Raw genomic sequence first — 21,225 nt, 5'->3', positions numbered from 1 at the left:
CTGGTCAGAGCTTGGACAAAGCAGCGGCATGGAGAGGTGGAGTAATACGTGACCCAGTTTTTAACGGGTAACAGGTACTTCCGCGTTTATCTCCATGTCATAAGGAAAGCGCCTTCCCCAACTCCCTCTACTGCACCGGTGTGCTGGACGACGCCAAGCACACCTTTTAAATGTGCTCATTGGGTTGCAGATCGAGGAACACAAGGGGCGGATCTCGGAGCTCTGCGCCCTAACAACGTAGTTGTGATGATGCTCCGTGATTTGAGCTGCTGGAAGCGTACGGCTCGATTCGTCGGAGGCATTCTCAGGAAAAGAAGGGCAACCTGGATAGTCCTGAGCCAGGTGAAAACTAGGTAGAGGTCTTCTCAGGCCAGGATAGGACTTAGTCTGAAGTAATGTATAAAACGGTTCCGGGTCAAGTCCTGTTAGAAAGGGGGGGGTAGTTTTAGCCGGTAGTCTACAGATGGCGGTTTGATAATAAGACCACCAGAGGACCCGGTACTCCCTGCGTAGTGCATTTTCACCTCCCTCCCAACCACCTAAATCATTATTATTATTAGGGTATTTAAAGTAACTAAACTACTATTAATTAAACTATTATATTATAAATTAGAATTAGAAAATATAACCAGTTAACCTTCACGGTAGAATGCTAATGTCACTGGCTTTCATCCAGAAAGACAACGCATAGAAACTGGTCAAGTTTGACCATTTTTTTATTTTTTTTTTTTTATAATTTAATATCTCATTACATATTATCACAATAAATCTTCAATATGTATGGGTGATTAATATTACAAAACATGCATAAATATATTTTTGAAGTCTTTTGCCACTCGTTTTTAATTATTAATGTAAATGATCTTCAAACTAATCCCTCACTTATGAACTTAACAGGCTGCTTAGTACTTCATATCCTGTGAAAGTTTCGTTTATGTTAAGTGGACTGTAAATAAAAAAATACTGATTCGAATTAACAATTGTATATTAACATATTCATGATTTAATTTAATTTGTATTACATTATTGAAAAAGATATAATTTAAGGGTATATACATATCTACTGTTTGATGTGTAAATTTTGACTGATCAACATGAGTCTTTAAATAGTACATCGAGACTAAACGAGACGAGACTAGACTGACTGATTCTACCGTTGAGCCGGCTTATATATGTGTATATGTGTAGATGGAGCCGAGTGAATCGCCAGGAGCTGTGTGAAAAGTCAGGAGCCGCGTCTCAACATGCTGCCCGCCATAATTTAACAAACTTACGATAATTTAATACAATTGAATTCAACAAGCTTAGCGACTAGGCCATATCGTATGGTTGCGTGTTATGCAATAACAATTAATGAATAAAACACATCTTTAATAAAATGCAAACAAATTATGTTAAAAGGAACGAAAAATTTATTTAACATCACATGGTGCCAGACAACAGTGCAACCTGAGCAGTGAATACAATGGAATAAATATTCGTTTTCTTCGAAAATGGTTTAGATACAATGACCTGCATAGCTTGTCAAGGAGTCCGATATTGGTGAATCTCGCAATCTTATACATTTCATCTAAGGTAATATAAAAAAATTTCATTTCAATTTTTTTTCAAATTTTTTCAAATGAAATATCATCACTCTTCGAAAAAAATTTTCATCTAAATTTTAATTTTGGATTGAAAATTAAAGAAAATATTTTCCTAAATACTCGCGACATTAAATGTATCTCGTGTAACATTTTTAATGACACCCATAACATTAAAAACCGATTAACTATCAGAAAATAATTTTTTTTTTTAAACTCCTTAGTCGACTCCCGCTGTTTTAAAAAAATATCCTATGTCTACCTTAATACTAGATAAAGGATTTTCAATCTTGAAAACAGTTTAAAAAATCGAAATCTTAAGTACGGCTACCAAATAGTTTCATTTATTTATTGGGTCTTAACAATTTAAGACTCTAGGGGTAATTACTTACCATAATTTTTTACTCACTATTATATTATTTATACTGTAATTTAAGACACTAGGAGTACTTATTTACTAGATGAAGTAATTATTATAGTTTACTAAAATATATATACACACATATATATATATATATATATATATATATATATATATGCTTAATATTTATTTTCACTAAATATTGAGATGTCCGATGAAAATTGAATTAAAAAATCGAAACGTCGTAAAATTAATAATTAGTGTAATTAATAAATTTTCATCCACATTACTACTAATTTTCACTTAACATCATTCTAAAAAAGTACCTCCTACATATTTTTTTTTTTTTAATTTAATAATTCTGATGTTTCATAACCATGTAACAGCTTAATTAATCAATTAATAAAAAAATTAAAGCACTGTAAAAAAGCAACGTAGTTAAAATTTTAGTAGAAATTTTTATCATTTTTAACATCTATTTTACCAAATTTTAGATAATTGTAAATTAAAAATAATTTTAGAACACTTTTTATAAAATTAATCAGCTAAAACATTATAAATTCAATTTTTTAAATATACTTTAAACTATATTATAAGTAACTTAAATTTTAATTTTATAAATGTTATAATTTATTTTACAAACTTAAATTTTATTTTCAAAGAGCCGTTCAATACATCATAAGTTGCATAGAAACAAATGACAACTGACAATTTAAATTTGTAGATTAAGTTGATTGTTATTGAATGCACCTGTATACATCATTAAAATTCATGAAAAATCATTTAAAATACTCACTTCAATACTGCACCTTACAAATTTGCACAATGTACATTTTTTAATTAAACTTTAAAACGTTATTTCAATAAATAATAATATAATATTCTCAATAAGCGCGCAATTCTAGCATACTCGGCAATGCTTCGCTATTGCTAGATCTGAATATACATACAGATTAAATGACAACAATTGAAAGTTTCATAAAACCTTAAAAACTGAAGATTAGCAATTTAACAAAATTTAACCTTTCACTTTATAAAAGTCAGAATGTAAATAAATCCAAATGGCAAAACAACAGCACTACCTATCGGATTTAATCCACACCACTCTCTAATCACAGTATTCGGTGGAAAATAATTTTTTAACGAAAAGTGTTGCGGCTACAAAATCATTACAATTAATACTGAACATTAAGAAACTTACAAAACATTACGGAACCTTATAAAATTTCACCTTTAACTTTATAAAATTAAGAATTTAAATAAATTCAATTGTCAGAACAGCACTACCTATCGGATTTAATTCAAACCAAAAATTAAAAAAAAACTTCTAAAACGCGATCGCAGCTCTGCCTACCGGACCCAATTTTGAACCTTAACCATCCCAAGATCAACAACACATAAATAAATTAAAAAAACATTTTCACTTCAATACTGTACCTTACAAATTTGCACAATGTATATTTTTTAATTACACTTTAAAATGTTATTTCAATAAATAATAATATAATATTTCTCAACACGCGCACAATTCTAAACGCGATCGCAGTGCTGCCTACTTGTTACTTAATCAGTTGTGATTTTGTTTACATTGGCAACAGCCATACGGGCTCTTTGTGATTGGTCGTTGTGTTTGATAGCGGCCATCTTGCATTGATCTGATTGGATCAGATCAAAGGAAATTGGAATTTCCTTTGCATTTCCATCTGATTTATTAGCCTCTTATTTATTAAAAACTTTCTCGCGATTTGTGTAACACAATAATAACACAGAATTACGAAATATTTTTCTCAATTTGATCGCAGCACCAACTGTCGGGACAAACTAAAATTAAAATTAAATATTATTGAATATTCGATACTGCAATGGTAGTGCTGTCTGCCGGATCCAATGTAAAACATTCAAAAATCAACAACTACTTATAAATAAAAAATTAATTAAAAAAAACATTTTCCAGTGGCCCAAATTGTAAATCTAAATCATTCTCGAATCCCCTTGAACACACAAAATTTCATCAAAATCAGTCCAGCCGTTTAGGAGGAGTTCACTTTCATACACACGCACACAATAAATATATATATAAAGATGTAGGTATCACAAAAACTCCTTGACCGATGAAGTCGAAAATCCAATTACGTAAGTACACACGACTACATATATTCTCCGGAGGAAATTTCAAATTAATCCACGGAATAAGGTAACCTTAACTGGACAACAACCTTTTTGTCCAGACAGACTCCGCGCCCGATCTCCATCATTCGTTCCAATCATCTAAAGTTTTCTCTCTAGGGTCCTTTCTGTCCATGCCTTCGTAAATCAGGGTGCGCTCTCCAATCAGTAGATCAATAGGGGGTCATCTGCCAGCACGCAAGCCACCTCGTACGCAACCGTCCTGTACCCGGAAAATATTCCCGACAACGTCCTTCTATGCACTTTTTGTAAATTGCTCAAATTTCGCTTAACATGTGCCGCCTTACTCCAGGTCGGAAATCAGCAGACGAAATCAGCCATCTCTTATATGCAATGCTCGAGGAGCAGCATGAGATGACATCGTATATTCAGTGACTGAACGGTCCTATCTGCTCGATTACATATATTTGCCATGCACCCATGCAGAAAATGAAGTTAACATATACATTTGAAACAATGTTAAAAAATAAAAATGTAATCGATACATTTAATAAAGTTTACCGTAAATTTAAAAAAATCTGTTCTTCTACTGAATACATTTGGCTGCCCGCTTCCGGATTGCTAGCGTTGCTCTCCGCAATTATGCACGAGTTTCCTTAATTTATGGAGCAGGTCTGTAGTAATACAAGCAAACAACTTCTCCCGCGTATGAACTTACTTTTCTTTCAAACCCACACGCAAAAATTTAACTGTGTTAGATCAGGTGATTTTTGTGCCAATTGTATTGTCCGTCGTGGTCAATCCATCACTCTGGAATTGCTCATTTAAGTACGCCAATACTGCTCGTGAAAAATGGGGAGGCGCACCATGGTGGTGAAAGTACATGCGGTATCTTGACGCTTATAGTGGAAATTCTTTCTTAAGGAATTACAAGTAAATTTCGATACTTAAACGTCCTGGGAGAATGAATGGTTCAATTAGCAACCGTAAACTAGACCGCACCACACACTGACACAAAATGGGTGTTGGAAATTACGTTCTGCTGTTATGTATGGATTGACTTCTGCCCGATTGAGTTCGTTGCAAAGGTTATTGACGCTTTACCGAATAAACTGAGCCTCGTCAGTAAATAGAATGAAAAAATGAACCTGTGCAATCGGCGGTTCATCCATTTACAATACTGCAAACGAAGAGGAGGAGCTCTTGGGTGAAGATTTTTTACTGGTTGATTATGATAAGTTACGAAGTGTCCGCCATACCATAGACAGGGAAACTCCAAACCCTCGGAAAAGGCGTAGTCTACTGTCTGCATTGAATACCCTCAGTAGTGGTTGCATCAATCAACGTCATGTTGAGCAGAACGGTCGCGAGTACTAAAGCTGTGAAGTATACCCGTTTTCTTTTATAATATGGAATTTTCCATTAATTATATTAGGATTTGGAACTCTGCAGTAAGGAAAACGTTATTGATATTCTGCAGCAGTGGCAAATGCGTTTCCATTACATACCTATAACGTAAATACCATGTTGGCGTATTCCTCAATTGTAAACAATAAAGGCATTGCTGCAGTGTGGCACCAATTAAATACCAAAAGAAACACATACGCGTTTAATTAAATTACATTGTACTGACGACAATTCACAGCAGTAACGCAGAACATGCAATGCATTGATGACACGACATAAAATGTATTGATCGCCAGTTGATTTCTGTTACCAACTTACGAAATCATATCATCAATTTTTAATTCGACAGTGAATTGGAGAAAGATATTTAAACCTTATTGACTGAATAACATTCCTACTGTCTTTTTTACTTTATTAATTTTATTTTTATCTTTAATACGACACTAGCTTTTGCATCATTGCACTTTGTAGAAAAGCAAACGTATGTTTGCATAACACATATTAGACGAAGTTTAATATGGTTCTATTTTACACTTTGCCCAAGAATCAGAGGAAATTGTTCACTAGCCGTAACTTGCTAACGGAGCGTTTCCGGAAAAATTGTTTTTTTATTAATTTTTTCATTATTTTCGCTTGTAGAATCAGCTTAGAAGGCGCCAGTTAAACTACGTGTGAATATTTTATTTATTGGTTGAATTTTACCGTAACCAGTACCGAAACGTACTGGCTACGAAACATAGGCTTTAATCCACTGGGTTGATCTAGTGGTGAACTCGTCACCGCAAATCAGCTGATTTCGAAATCGAGAGTTTTAAGGTTGAAATCCTAGTAAAGGCAGTTACTTTTATGTGGATTTGAACACTTCATCGTGGATACCGGTGTTTGGTGGTTGGGTTTCAATTAACCACTGCACGCGTACACGACAACACTTCATTTACATTCATACATATCATTCTCATTCTTTCCCTGAAGTAATACCTTACGGTGATTCCGGAGGCTAAACAGAAAAAAAAGAGTACGTATCAGTCATTTTTACGGAATACGCATTTCGTTTTTTACAGTTTTTTAAGAATTTTGTGTGTAGATAGTAGCGGAGTCGTAAAATTGTAGATCGATGTATTTTTTAACACTCTTAATCTACAGCATACTAACATCCTACTTACTGAGTATATTACTTTCATTTATGGTGTATGTGATGTTTAATAATAAATAAATGGATTTGAATTGAGATATCTTTTCTCTTACGGACGCCAGTTTGCTAATTTATTTTATCTCAGACTAAGATATGGGTAAATATCTTATCTAATCTGCAAGATCCGTAAATTCGTATAGAATTTTAAAAAACTTTTTTTACATTTTTCACCTAAATTAGTAAAAATAAGGTTCAACACCTTTATTTACTTGTTGCATTATTATCACTTTCAGTATAAAAATAACGTTTTCATACACCTGTAACTTCCGAATATATTCATTAAATAAGACACTAAAATCTAGCTAGTTAACTGGTCTCATGACGAACTTGAACGTTGGAATGGTCGGTTAATTTTATATAATATAAATAAAGATAGTTTATTAATATTCTGTTGGTCGTTATAATTTTCATATACCATGTATTTTTTAGTAAAGATTTTGAAACAAATATTTCATTTTTTTTAAGTACGTTAAAATAGGATATTCTGTATAGGTAGTCGCGGAGTCGAAAATTTGTATGTAACTGATATAACAATTTTTAACACTATTAAAATTGTAAAAAGTTTTATATTCTTTTACCTAAGTTACTTAGATATCTCATATTTATTTTTTTATTTTGGACGCTTTTCAGAAACGTTGTTTTTTTTTAAATTCCTTTGCAATTTTTTACCTTTGATTTGAAAAAATTAGGAATCCCTTGAAAGTCGTTTTGTTTTAAAAAAATAATTTTCTATAGTGTCTAAGTTTAGGTGCGAGTAGATGGGTTTCTCCCAATCGGTATATCACGCAGTTTCTCTTACCCTCAGAAACATGTCTGTTCTTGATATGAGGTCGAACGTTCACGGGGTGTTACGGAACTTGAGAGAATAGATTCCTTTCTGGGCCTCCCTATTAACTGGATGATTCGCGAGGAGTGATCTATAGTGGCTGGTTTTCTTTGCGCCCTTGTGGTGTGTAGGTCTGCAGAGGGAATTTAATCGAGGTATTTGATCATGGTAGGATCCCGGATGGCTAAGGTTCCGGCCTAGTCACTGGATTGGTTGGAGGTAGTTGCATTGGCATCGTGCCACGTTTATATTGATATCGTTTGCGATTCGATTTGGGGCTCCCGCTGGCGGGGGTGGTAGCGCTGCCGGGATTGGTAGGCTGTGCGACCGCGGGCGTGGCTTCGTCCCGCCGGTGGCGGTCCCTGATTGTGACTTGATAATGCCGCGCGAGACGCCATAATGGGACCGGAGGAAAGTGCGCGTTTGTCCCCGACTCCAGCGCGGACCGTAATGAGGTTACGTTCCCCTCGTTAGGTGACCTATTGAGTGTCACCTTGGTCGACTTATTAGGTGTAGGTCTGAATTTCTATGTTGTGTAAAACAAAATTTTGATTGGTATGAGTGTAGCACTGATTTGACTTACAACTCGTTCGTTTTCTGAGGAATTCACAGTCACAAACGGTATTGTCAAATTTAGACTAGGCGCGGGGTTCGTGCTTCCGCGTTTTCGGTCAGTTAGTTTCAGGGAATCATGCTAGGTTGGATGTGAGGATGTCCGTTTGAGACCTACTTGAAGGCAAATTTTGATTTGTATTTTACTGATGCAAATGTCTGCCGAGGCATTTACATCGGTGGCATACCGACCGAGGCCTGGCTAATGACTGTGAGATGTAATCAGTTTGAAGGTCTAAAGACGACCTCCGGTAAAGCTCCTTAGGCTCGGAACGGAGAAAGTGGTGTGGTTACTGGTAAAGTCACAAAGTGGGTGTCTTCCCCTACGGGGTTGGGAGGTCCAACAAGTTTGTTCTTTCAACTCACCGTAAATTCGTTCATTGCCATTTGCATAATTGAAACAAATATTTTGGTACGTAGTTAATTATATACTTACTGGAAACTTTCTGGTTTCTATAAAAAGTGCATATGAACTCCAATAATTTTTGATAAATCATTTTTTTGATTTATGTCATTTAAATAACAAAATCTCAGTGTGATAGCCGAATCCACAAATGACAGAAGTAATTATGTACTGTACAGTAATTAATAATTACTGCGATATAAGGATTAAATAACTACTGAACAATTAAAATGAATGACAGAAACCTGTTAATAAAAATTAAAAGAACTTTTTAAGTTCTCTCTCAGTTATTTCAATACCCATTTTTTTTCACAAAACGGCGGCTTTACACCGTGTTTATTGTTTGTTGTACGTTTTACCTAATTACAGATAATAATTTTGTAATAATAATAATTTTGTAATTATACCTAATTCCAAAATACTTTTTGTCTACCGTAGCTTTTCCCGGTTCCTAAACAAAACACATAAATTTTTACCCAAAAATATTAATTTTATTTCATAACTTTTCATAATCCTGATTATCTTAAGACTGTCATTTAAAGCTATTTTAAAATCCGTCTGACGACAAATAAAATTGTTTTAGAAATACGAGTAGTAGTTTATCTATAACAGTATCCCAAATAATAGCAACTTTTTTCCTAAACTTATCGATTTTTCACCTAACCACAATTTGTTAATGATTTTTTTTAAATAAATTACTTCCTAATATATATTTTTAGAGTTGTTGAAATATTAAAATTTATAAATAAAATTTAGCCCACCGTATGAAATTCACCAGCAATTTTAATTTAATAAAAATTTCACTAAAAACTGAAATTTACGTTGCTGAAGCTAATATTTTAAAATTACTATTAATAATAAACTTCACATTCAGAATATAGATTAGGTAAATAATGTATTGTTACAAAGGGAAAAGCATATCTTAATTTGTTGATTTACGCTATCTGTACTAATCTTTCCTGTGGGTGTGATGCATGTAAAGCATCTGAGGGGAAAAGAAAAAGAATCATACTTACTTTATCTGAGAATTACGATGTATCTTATACCATTAACTGACGTGCTCGTTAAGGTGATTTTTAACTTCCTTCAACAAAATGAAAGAAGCAACAGGAAACCAGTTCGCTTCTCGCGTTTAATTGTTTCATCGGTATGTGATTCCTTTGCTCATAAATCGTGGATATGCCGTTTTGAGAACAAGTAGGTCTCCTAGTCAGAGAATCTCAATAAATGACAAAAACTCCTTCCAGAGGAAAACGCAAGGCATTTTTCCGGAAACACAAGTTCCCGGAATAGTCCGCAGACCACCCCCGCTCCCAATAATCAGATTAAAGATTCTGTGTAGGTGCCGCTTTTCAGTATGAACCAAATAAGATCCGATCTAAACAATAGAAATAAAAACGGGAAAGTTATCAAGAATAAGGAATAAAGATGGATGGCGGAAAAATTACGATGTAGTTTAGGAGAAACGCAGAATGAGAATTGCCAATATCAAAGGAAATCTCAAATGAAATCTGAAAACCGACATTTTTCGCGATCACAATACTTTCTTTACTTTGTACAAGGAAGTAAAAACTACCTCTACGCCGCAAATTTTCTTTTCTCACAAATTAAAGAGCCGTTCTAGATTTGAAAACGTTTTTAAATTGAAATAACTAGAAAAAAATTTTATAAATTTATCACTAACACAGTTTACATGAAGTTCTATTTTGTTATTAGTAGGAATTTCATTGTACCTAACACGGAATATTTTTAGCTGAATATTTTTTTATTATAATTTGAAAAAAAAATTCTAAATTTGCTCCTAACAACCTTCAGATTTCATTTTGTTTTATAAAAAATATCCCTCAAGACATTTGTATTGCTTAAATATCCAAATGAGTTAGCAGTAAGACGTACTCTCTCAACCAATTGTATACAAGAAGGAGATGTAATCAACAGAGGTAACAGGGTATGTTCACTCTATCACATTTAATTTCCATCAATTAAAATGATATTACAACACCGATTAAAAACTAGGGTCGTCAAGGTAATTATCTATTAGCCAACAGAAGTTAACCGGTGTAAACTGGATTTAAACCTAAAAGTTGAATTAAAAGGCGCTACAAAAGTAACAGTGTATTTATCCCGCTTTCATCATTAAGCCTCTCTTAATTTTTATTAAGGCAGTTGGGGTTAATAAAGACATTAAAGCAATTATTTTTTTTTAAATTTACCGTAAAAAATTAATGCTTTATCCGGTGACCTTTAACAAAATAATAGAAAACGTTTTAATTCTACGTACATGAAATAATATACTCGTACATACATAAGAACATACAGTGAATTTAATTTGAACCAAAAGAAGTTCTCTCCAAAAACGATAGAAATTTATGCTTTGCAAAAAGGCCGCATGTTACAAATTAAATTAATAAATGTAGTTCAATGTTGATTTATATAATATTTTTAAAAAATTCAGTTTTCATGAAAAATGTATTAAATTCTTAATTTATGAGGTATAAATAATACTAGGTACATGTCGTATTGAAAAAATGTAATTAATTTTCAAATATTAATAAAGTATTTATTAAGCCCTAAACGACCACTTCCGGAATAGAAACAACTCCAGTCAGAATTCATATATTTTTCGTCTTCATCTTCTTTTATTGCAGAAAGAGAACTAATAAAACAGAGCCATAAAAAAAATCACCCTAAAAAGTGTAAAAATCTAATATGTTTATTAATCCTTTTTAATTTCAACTATTAAAAGTCAAAGCCAAATTAAACAAAAATTCCAATAGTAAACCTTAATTTGGGCACCAATTTCAGAAAACAAAAGTAAAAAATGTAAAGAATTATTTTTTACCTTTAAGGACGAGTTTCCAAGCTAATTTTATGTTATATGTTAAACACATTTTCTTATGCTTTGAACTACTCAAACGACATAAAGCAAAAAAAATCCTAAAAAAATTTGTATTGTTTTATTGGCTGGGGCTTTTTTAAGATAGAAAAAATTTTAATTTACATCAAAGAGAAGGGAATGAATTTTCAATTTTTTTTTTTTTTTTTAATGAATGTTTTTCTTAATTATATTTCAGAAATATTAGTATTTATTTTCTTAACCTCATTTTATGATAAATTAGTTAAAAATACCTTACCAGTGGGTTGAATTTATACAAATTTTCATATTTTATTTGTTAAAATAATGAACAAACTTAGAATTTTTTTTTTTACTTCCCCTTAAATAGGAAAATAATTAAATAAAGAAGAAAATAGGTCATATGATACGATAAAAATAATTCTATCAGGTTTTAAGTTTGAAATTTTATTTAAATTCCATGAAATTTCATTTTAATTAGTTTTTGTATTTTTACTTTGTTGTGGAAGATGGAATGATTTTAAATCTTATATATTTTTGATGTGTGTGTTTAAATATAGTTTCAGAACTACAACTCCGATTTTTCTTGAACTTGACGTTTTGATTAACGTCAAAATGTTTTGACGTTAATTTTTTACGAGTATTATTCTCAAATTGATTTTATTCAAATAAAATTTTAAAAACCTTACTCAAAATAAATAAAATAAATATTTTTCGTTATTTTATATGTAATAAAAATTTTATCTTCATTTCCATTTTGTTTAAATTAAAAAACAAGAAATAAATATTAAAAAGCACAACTTCCGAAATAAACATTGTTGACAAACATTGCACTTTTTTTCTGGTTTGGTTCTATTGTGGTTTTGTATTATACTAGCAAATACCCCGGTTGATTTCTGAAAATCGGAACATTAGTTGCGAAGATATAACATTTCTGACTAACCACGATCTCTTACATCGAGAACGCACATGATGCATGTCAAAGTTAGCCTTCAACCTACTAATAAATACCACGTTTGAATTTTGAAAATCGGACGATTGTTTGCAGAGATATAAGTGCACCTCCCAAAACAGCGCCCCAGGGACATCCGTTGTTACCAGTTGATGGTGATAATTGGACTAGCCTCGCACGAGATGCTCGCACCACGACATCATTCTAGCCTCACACGTAGTTACCACGGGAGTCCAATTATTATTAAACAGAATTTCTTTAAATCTATTTAATATTATTATATTTTATTTAACGTATATTCATTTCTATTATTATTGTAATATTTTTCATTCGATTGGTTCGAATCATTCAGTTGAAACCCGTCTCATACAGAGGTAATGCCTCACAGTTCATAGTTCATTAATTTAATTCATTAAAGTTTGTGCTTTAACCGGCAAATCGCTACTACTACATATAAATAAATAAATATATATATATATAAATGCATTCATATTTATACAGTCTATTACACTCCGATAACATAAGCATTCCAACGCGGGATCAAACATCTAAATCGGTTCAGCCGTTGAGCCGCTACGGTGGAACAAACATACATGTATACACCCTAAACAATTACACACCTTTTTGGGCACTCATGTAAAATATGTTTTGACGTTAATTTCTTACAAGTATTATTCCCTAACCGATTTTATTCGAAGAAAATCTAAAAAAACCTTACTCAAAATAGATAAATATTTGTCTTTTTTTATATGTAATAAAAATACGAATAGCAATTATTATATCACCTGAATAAATTGATGAATTACAGAGAATCTGAATTTATATACTAGGTACGTGTGAATATATGTAAGGGGTAATAATCAAATGGTTATAAGAAACCTGGTACGTAAGAAAAGTAATAAACAGATCATTTATTAGGAATTTTTTTGAAATTAAATTTTTCCCATTTTCCTCTTCACTAATGCGAATGTGCTACTGTGTATAATAATGCTCACCGAAACGCAAACAACATTCAACTCTAAAAATTCACTTAAAACTTTTATCATAAAGAAACTGTATTATAATAAAAATCTTTTTTTTTTGTTGCGCAACCAGTACATTTACAATCGGCTCCTTCACTGGTACCATAAATAAATCATTTGATAATAAGCACGTGAAACTGGGTTCTTAAAGAACTGTTATATTAAGTCAATCCATAATAACTGTTATCAGTAAGCCGTAAACTTAAAGTTCATTGGTAAAAAAATATATCTGCCAACACTTCATAGTCCATAAAAACAAACAATTAACAAATAAAAGCCAATAAACAAATACACAGTCGATAACAAACAAAGAAATAATCAAACCAAATATAAATAATGAAGTAAAGAAAAATAACATTTGGCGATTGTAACTACAAACTGTCATTCAGTACCCCCTAAGTCAGGCACATGGAAACGTTTCACACTTTAGAACGTTCCCACTGTTATCAAGCAGATTGATCGCTAATTGGTTGACATGATTTTTTAAACGTTTTTGGTATTTAACAATGTGCTGTCTCACAACCTCACGAATCGTAGGAAGCTCCAGATATTCGTGAATTTCATCATTCCGTAAAAACAATGGTGCTTCTGTAATTGTTCTCGTTACCTTGCTATGGAAGCGTTATATATCTACGTTACTATTACTTGCTGTTCCCCACAACTTCATGCCATAAATCTAGATTGGTCGTAGGATAACTTTGTAAATCAGAACTTTATTGGATAAAGTGAGGAGCGAGTTTCTTTGCAGCAGTCATTTCAGTTGCCTGTACTTCCCGTTCAGTTTTCTTTTCATCCTCACGTGACACTTTCAGGTCAAACTCCGATCTAAGTGAACTCCTACGTACCGCACACTCTGTCCGTAGGATCAAGTCGCTAAATCCATGACAATAAATCGTTATATTCATATAAAAACCCCGATTTGCGATTTTTGTATTTTAATTGCTTTATATGTCATACCTAAAATACGGAACAAAACATACGAAAAAATTAATGAACCCTCAATTTATCCAGTGAATAACTCATTACAAACTCCTAGTAGAAAAAAATAGGATATAAATAAAAAATTTTAATAATTTTATAATTATATAGAAATGGTTTAATTATTATTATAAATACTTCTAAATAATTAGTAGTCTAATCGTTTATTACAATAAATATAATCCACAATTCAACTTAAACAAAGAAAAGAAAACATTAATGAATGACAGAAATTTACATGAATGAAAGTTATAAAAAAAAAAATTAAATAAACGTTTAATAGAAATCATTACGCGCGCACCTAGACCTTGATAACATGACAGTAGTAAATTTAGAGAGAGAGAGAGAGATAGAAAGAGACAGAACGAATGAGAGAATGAAAGGGAATGATGGAGATGGTTACGAATCGCAGCAGCAACCAGTTGGCTGTCGACAGAGCTGGAGTTAAGTTGAAAAATTTCTTGGTAGCCGACGTGTGTAAAAAATAAAATTGTGTTACGAAAGTATTCTTTATAGTTGATAGGTAAAAAAAATAAAAAAATAAAAAGATAAATGTTACTATCCATTTGTTCAGAACTTGTATTATTCTTTAACTTGTGTTCAAAGTTTTTAATTTAAAACCAAACTAAGCGTAACACACAAACACCGTTTACAATTCAACTCTTCGTCAACAAAAAACAAACGTATGTATAATGTATATTTTATCTATATAATAACTGCACCTTTAATAATAGTAAATTATTGAATAAACTTAAATAAAACAATTCAGTACCAGTTTCTTTGAAATGCAATACACAATTGATAAAATGAATTGCCTTACTGATTGCCGTGTGTGTTTACATTTCTATTGATCTAAACCTATAATGCTGTTCTGTATACAGTTTTAATATTGATAATATTTAAAATCTTAATAAAAAAAAAGTATTGAATACATCCATTAAAATATTAATAATTTTAATAATTCTATTAATAATTTTAAAATAATTACAAGGTTCGAATCCATTAACTATTAAAACTAAATAATTTTTACGTATATAAATTCGCTTTAACCAATTGACTACCATAACGCATATATATAATTGAATTACTCTCTGAACAAACTTACTGTAAAACACAAATATTATTAAAACATTTTCACTTAAAAAGTTTAGAATTAAAAAGCTATTCTTTTTATCAAATATTATAAAATACTTAGTAAATTTTCTTAATTCTACATATTTGCAATAATTAAGAATCAAAAATCTACAATAAAGATAAATTCGGCGTGCTACACACTTGCCGTTGAGTTTGGAACTAAATAACTCGCTTACAGATAATAATTAATACCGGTCTTATATTATTCTCAAATAATTCTTCAATTTTAATTAATTACTACATTTTTTTAACAACTAAAGAAAAGAACTCTTTTTTAATCTAACATGAACCTGTTTCACTAAAAACTAATATTTTATTATCTCCTTGCACATTTTATTAGTTATTGTACGAACGATTTTTCAATTATTATTAGGTAATTAATCCACCGGGTCTAGCGGTTAACTGGTCATCGCAAATCAGTTGTTTAACAGCTGATTTCGAAGTCGAAGGTTCTGAGGTTTGAATACTAGTAAAAGTTAATTGCTTTTACACGAGGATTTGAGTATTAGACAGTTGTTGCAGGTGTATAATTTAGTAGCTGGGATTCAATTAACCACACATTTCAGTAATGGTCGGCCTAAAAGTTTGTACAAAACTGCACCTCACTTACATGGCATACATTATCATTAGAGATCGGATTATATGCATTTGCATATTAACCCCATTCACACCGGTTATTGCATATTTTTCTTAAAATCTAGTAATTGCATATTTTTGCTATATTTACAATATTTTTCGGTAGGGTACCTTGTTAATAAATGAAATCTTACGTTGTAGCCGGCCAAACCCATTAGCTGCACGGCTCTTAGAGCGCCACGGAACAGTACCTCTGATTGTTTATGTTTACAAAAGTAACAAAATGTTAAATAATTGTTAATTATCAAATTTATCGTTATGTTAAGCTACTACTTACTAATTGTATGCTGATATGAAATAAAAAAACTAAATTTTTTTTTTATAATTTAAAGTTGCATATTTTGACACTTTTCATTCATATTTTAAGCATTTTTCATGCATAATTGTATGCATATTTCAAGGTTTTCATGTAGTATATAATCCGGTCTCTAATTATCATCCTCATCTCATTGGGCCGTGATGGGATTGCTTATTGATCATTAGTTGCCGGCACCCGTGGCGCGAGTGGTAGCATCTCGGCGTTTCGTCCTGGGTTCGAATCCCAGTCAGGCACGGCATTTTTCATACGCAATATTTCCATATCCCACGCATAAACTTCAAGCTTATGTGGCGATATCATCTATCAAAAGAAAGAAGTTGAAGGGATTGCAACGTACGCATTAAGAAAATTAAAAAAAAAAATATTAGTAATTTTCAAGTAATAATAATTTCATTATATAAAAAATGAAACCTTTATGTTTGTTTTTAAATTAAATTAAGAAATATAAACAATAATTAAACATAATCAGTATTACAAAAGGGATTAACTGTTACTTAAAAGGAAAAAATCTTTTAAAATAGCTTACAGAGAAGAAAATATGTTGGAAAATCAAATAACGATATACTTCACATGATTGCAATGTGGACCTCAGCTTATAAAACCATGTGCAGTTTAATTACGTAATTCCTTGAGATTATTGTACATAACCTCTTCTAATGGAAAATAAACAATCGTATCTTTATCAGTCCACTTATGGCATAATAATTTTTGCTTTTTGCTGAAAAACATCTGATTAAAAATGTTTTTCAGATTATTAACACAACCTTGTTAGTTTTTTATTTTTTCAAATCATTCATGAATGAAATGACAGTTTCTTCAAAAATGATCGTTAAATCGAAAATCGTTGGTCTAAAAATGCTCAAATTTCTTGAAGATAATGAGAAATGATTATTTATAAAATAATTAATATAAATTATTTTATAACGTTTTTAAGCGTTTCACCACAGCTTAAAATTTATTTAAGAAGTAATCAAAATTCGGTACCTTATTTTTTCATCTTTTCTTCATCCCAACCCCGTAGCGGGAAGACACCCACCTTTTGACGTTACCGGTCGCCACACCACCCCCTCCGTTCCGAGCCTTGAGGGGCTTTACAGGAGGTCGTCTTTAGAACCTCTAACTGATTACATCTCCCAGCTTTTCTTCAGTTTCTTTAAGAAAATCCTTAATATAAAACTAATTGAAATGGGTTAATATAAAATATTTTAAAAAGTAAAAAAAAAAATCCACCCTCAATTTTTTATCATAATTGTGAACCGCATAATTTTATCATCAGTACTAGTGTTTAGTTAAGATTTGATGTTTTTATATTTTTAATGACTAATTAGAAAAATGATGTATCGATGATCTTAAACCTTGATTATTGTTATTGTATCACTCTTAGTTATTATTTTTTTTTTTTTTAAGAATTTGAAATTAATAGTGAATATAAGATTAATAGTACATATAAGATTTGCAAGTGAAATTTACAGATTCGTTTCAAGAGAAGTTGCATTCTCATTATTACATCTAAGACTAATGATGAAAGTTCGGTAATAATATTATGTTCATCTCATATCCTAAACAATATTTTATTTATAGTTAATATATAAAAAAATCACCCTTACAAACAAATGAATCTGACGCGTTCAAGCACTTTCGGAATTAATTTCCATCCTCAGGAGCTCACATGAAAGTTGTAAGAACAGTTGAGTCCACCACATTGACAGGACGTTTACGTTGACATAATTTTAAAATATATGACAACCAACTGTTATAATTACGCAAATATCACAACTTTCATACAATTAACATGTGAAGTTTTTATTATTGTTACAAATATGACGAAAATGTGAGTTTCTAAGGTGGAAAATAATTTCGAAAGCGCTTTTTTTTCTTCTTTTTTTTTTTGACGCGTCAAATTCATTTGTTGGTAAGAGTTTTTTTTATACATTAACTATAGTTATATACTTACACCAACGAGCCATACTTAACAAAATTATAATATTTTATTTGCACCATTTACGTTTATAAAGTACTAGCAGACCCGGAAATGCTTCGGAAATGGTATATATATATATATATATATATATATATATATATATATAGAGAGAGAGAGAGAGAGAGAGAGAGTGAGAGTTTAAATGAACACAATTGAAAATTGGGTAAAAAATTAAAATAACTGAACTTCACAAATTTTACCTTTCACATTTTACCCTTTTTCCCCGTTTTCCATTTTCCCTTTTGCCTGCGCGTAAATCGGTCCGTTTTTTGGTCTTTAACGGACACACATACGAACATGCCTTTTATATATATATGTATATATAGAATAAAAAGTCTGTTTGTGTATTTGTTTGTTTCGTAAATATCTCGACACTGGCCCCACCTAGCTGGTATAGTTTTTGCAAAAATATTTCTTTTCACGTAACTAATATTCATATTCTGAATATGAACCAAATCGGTCCATAAATATAATTTTTCTAAATATCTCAACCCCAGAGCCATCTAGCGGGTTCATTTTTTTTCAGAGATAAGTCTTTCCATATAAATAATATGTATTCTGAATATAAGGCAAATCGGACCATAAATACAATTTTTCGAAATATCTCGACGCCAGCGCCACCTAGCGGGTCCAAACTAATTCAAAAACCTTCCCTGGTATGCGTCCAACCATTCCCCAAAGTTTCATCACTATCGGATGAACGGTTAGGAAGGTATAAGAGTCATACAGACAGACAAACATTCATTTATATATATATATATATATATATATATATATATATATATAGATAAAGTGGATTTAGTTTCATTCGTTACTAAATGTATTTTAGGTGGTAAACTTTTAGGAAGAATTCAGTTTTTACTGTTTTAAATGTGTTTTCTTAACTGCCTCTTTACAATTCAAGTTTGAATAAATAAATGCATTATATCGAAATTGTAAAATAGTTTATTTTTAACCTCACACAGAAAACAGCATGTATTATTAAAAGAAAGTTTACGATATCTGTTCAAAAAACTTTCAATTCCAAATTCAAATAATACTCCACGATCCAGAAATAACCAATTAAAACTGAAATTTGAAACTGATTATCTTATAAAATTTAAAGCGTATTAATAATAGGGTGACCAATAATGGTATCGGCACTATGATTTGCGTATAAGTAAAAAACCTAAAATTTCTGTAAACATTTATTTATGAAAAAGTAATGTACAGACAACAGAAATTTATGAGCCAAAAACAATATTGTCTAAATGATGTCCGATGCATTGTATACACTCTTCAAATCGAGAACGAATGTATTGATAACGCGTCCACACATTTCTCTCGAGATTAATCTTATTTGCGCCTCGATATTTATCTTTAATTGATTTGTATCAGCTGGATTACTCTCGTACCTTACTTTTAAGGTAAGCCCATAGGAAATAATCAAGACACGATAAGTCGGGGTTTCTAGTGGGCCAGTAATATTGCCTTCTGAAATCACTTTACTGGGAAATAAATGCTGAACAGCTTTGATATGATTCTGAATTGATTTGATGTGCGATATGTGACACCATCTTGCTAAACTATGTTTCTAAATTAAACCCTTAAAACTGTTGTAGAGATGGCGCAAGAATATCTCGCAACATTGTACAATATCGCTGGGTATTTTCGGTAAGTGCTCGTTGATCCTCAAAAAAGTACGTTTCGATGATGCCATTAGAAGATATAGCAGCCAATACGACACCTTGGGGCTGTGCAGTGGAAGAACCAGTATAGAACCAGCTTCAAACATTCGGATCCATTTTAAATAACATCAAGGCTAGGTGATAAGTTAATGTCTCGCAACCGGTAATGCGCGCGATACTAACGGCGTGCTGTCACGATAAAATTATTGTTTTGGTAAAATGCCCGTACGGAAAAATCGCGTTGCTCTTCCGTAAACGACTCCAATGCAGCTAAAATTCCTTTTATCGCTCTACAATTCGACCCCCATCACGACTGCCGCTGTTGCCGCATTTCGCAGTAAATAGTCAAAGTGTCTATACCCTTTTTGGTCACCTGTGTATTAAAAAATAATAATAATTAAAATTAATAATATTTTGTTAATAGAACTATCTTATTCTCTCTAGTAAGTACGGTTTATAGTCTGTTAATTAATTTTTTATATTTATACATACACACAGAAACAGTGTGGCAGTAGAGGTACCGGGTTGTGACCTTTAAAAAACAACATCTTATAAATAAAAATAGTTAATATCACGTTAATTTAATTTAGTCCCAGCCTGATTTTGTAAATGTTTACATCATTTATAAAACGAATCGAACGGTCAAGAAGAAACTTCTATTGGAATTGCTCTTAGTTTACAGTCACACTCTTCAGAATGAAAAAATATCTTGTAAATATCTAATGTGCTAAAATAAAAAAAGCTAGTGATAAATCTGGCGAGTAGGGTGGATAAAATAACATTGGGATTCCTTAAAATGAAACAATGGTTTAATAATGTGTTCTGTATATGTTTATAGAAAAGAAATAAAGATCCATTTTTCGCAAACGCAGATTTAACACGATAAATTCGCACGGTCAATTGCACTGTCCTTTTCTATAAGATTACTATCTTCAGTCTGATTTCATGGCTGAGATTCATAAGGAATGACATGACAAATCATTCATTCAATGACGAATGACTGTTCTATCATAAAATATAATCAATATTTTTTTTCACAAGCGATTTTAACAGTCTCACTTTTTTTTTAACCTCCAGATCCATCCTTAGGAATTCTTCATAGGATGAAGATGAATGATTTGTATCGTGTGTGAAAATGCCATGGCTAACCGGGATTCGAACCCGGGAATTC

At 31.6% G+C, this 21,225-nt stretch overlaps 1 protein-coding gene across 3 annotated transcripts in view; it reads left to right on the top strand.

The window, feature by feature from the left end:
* LOC142322381 (excitatory amino acid transporter 1-like) overlaps positions 1-21,225 on the top strand; it is a 138,327-nt gene that overhangs the window by 19,089 nt on the left and 98,013 nt on the right. The window contains exon 1 of one of the 3 annotated variants that reach the window (XM_075361402.1): positions 14,723-15,000. The exons of the other annotated variants lie outside the window; for them this stretch is intronic. The gene's annotated coding sequence lies outside the window, so the exon portion shown is untranslated. Of the gene's footprint in view, positions 1-14,722; positions 15,001-21,225 lie in introns of those variants that run through there. 3 annotated transcript variants of the gene reach the window in all.

Source organism: Lycorma delicatula, chromosome 3, assembly GCF_047948215.1.
Source record: "Lycorma delicatula isolate Av1 chromosome 3, ASM4794821v1, whole genome shotgun sequence".
Lineage (NCBI taxonomy): Eukaryota > Metazoa > Arthropoda > Insecta > Hemiptera > Fulgoridae > Lycorma > Lycorma delicatula.
Note: the sequence above shows the minus strand (reverse complement) of the source record. Positions and strands in the feature narration are given on the sequence as shown.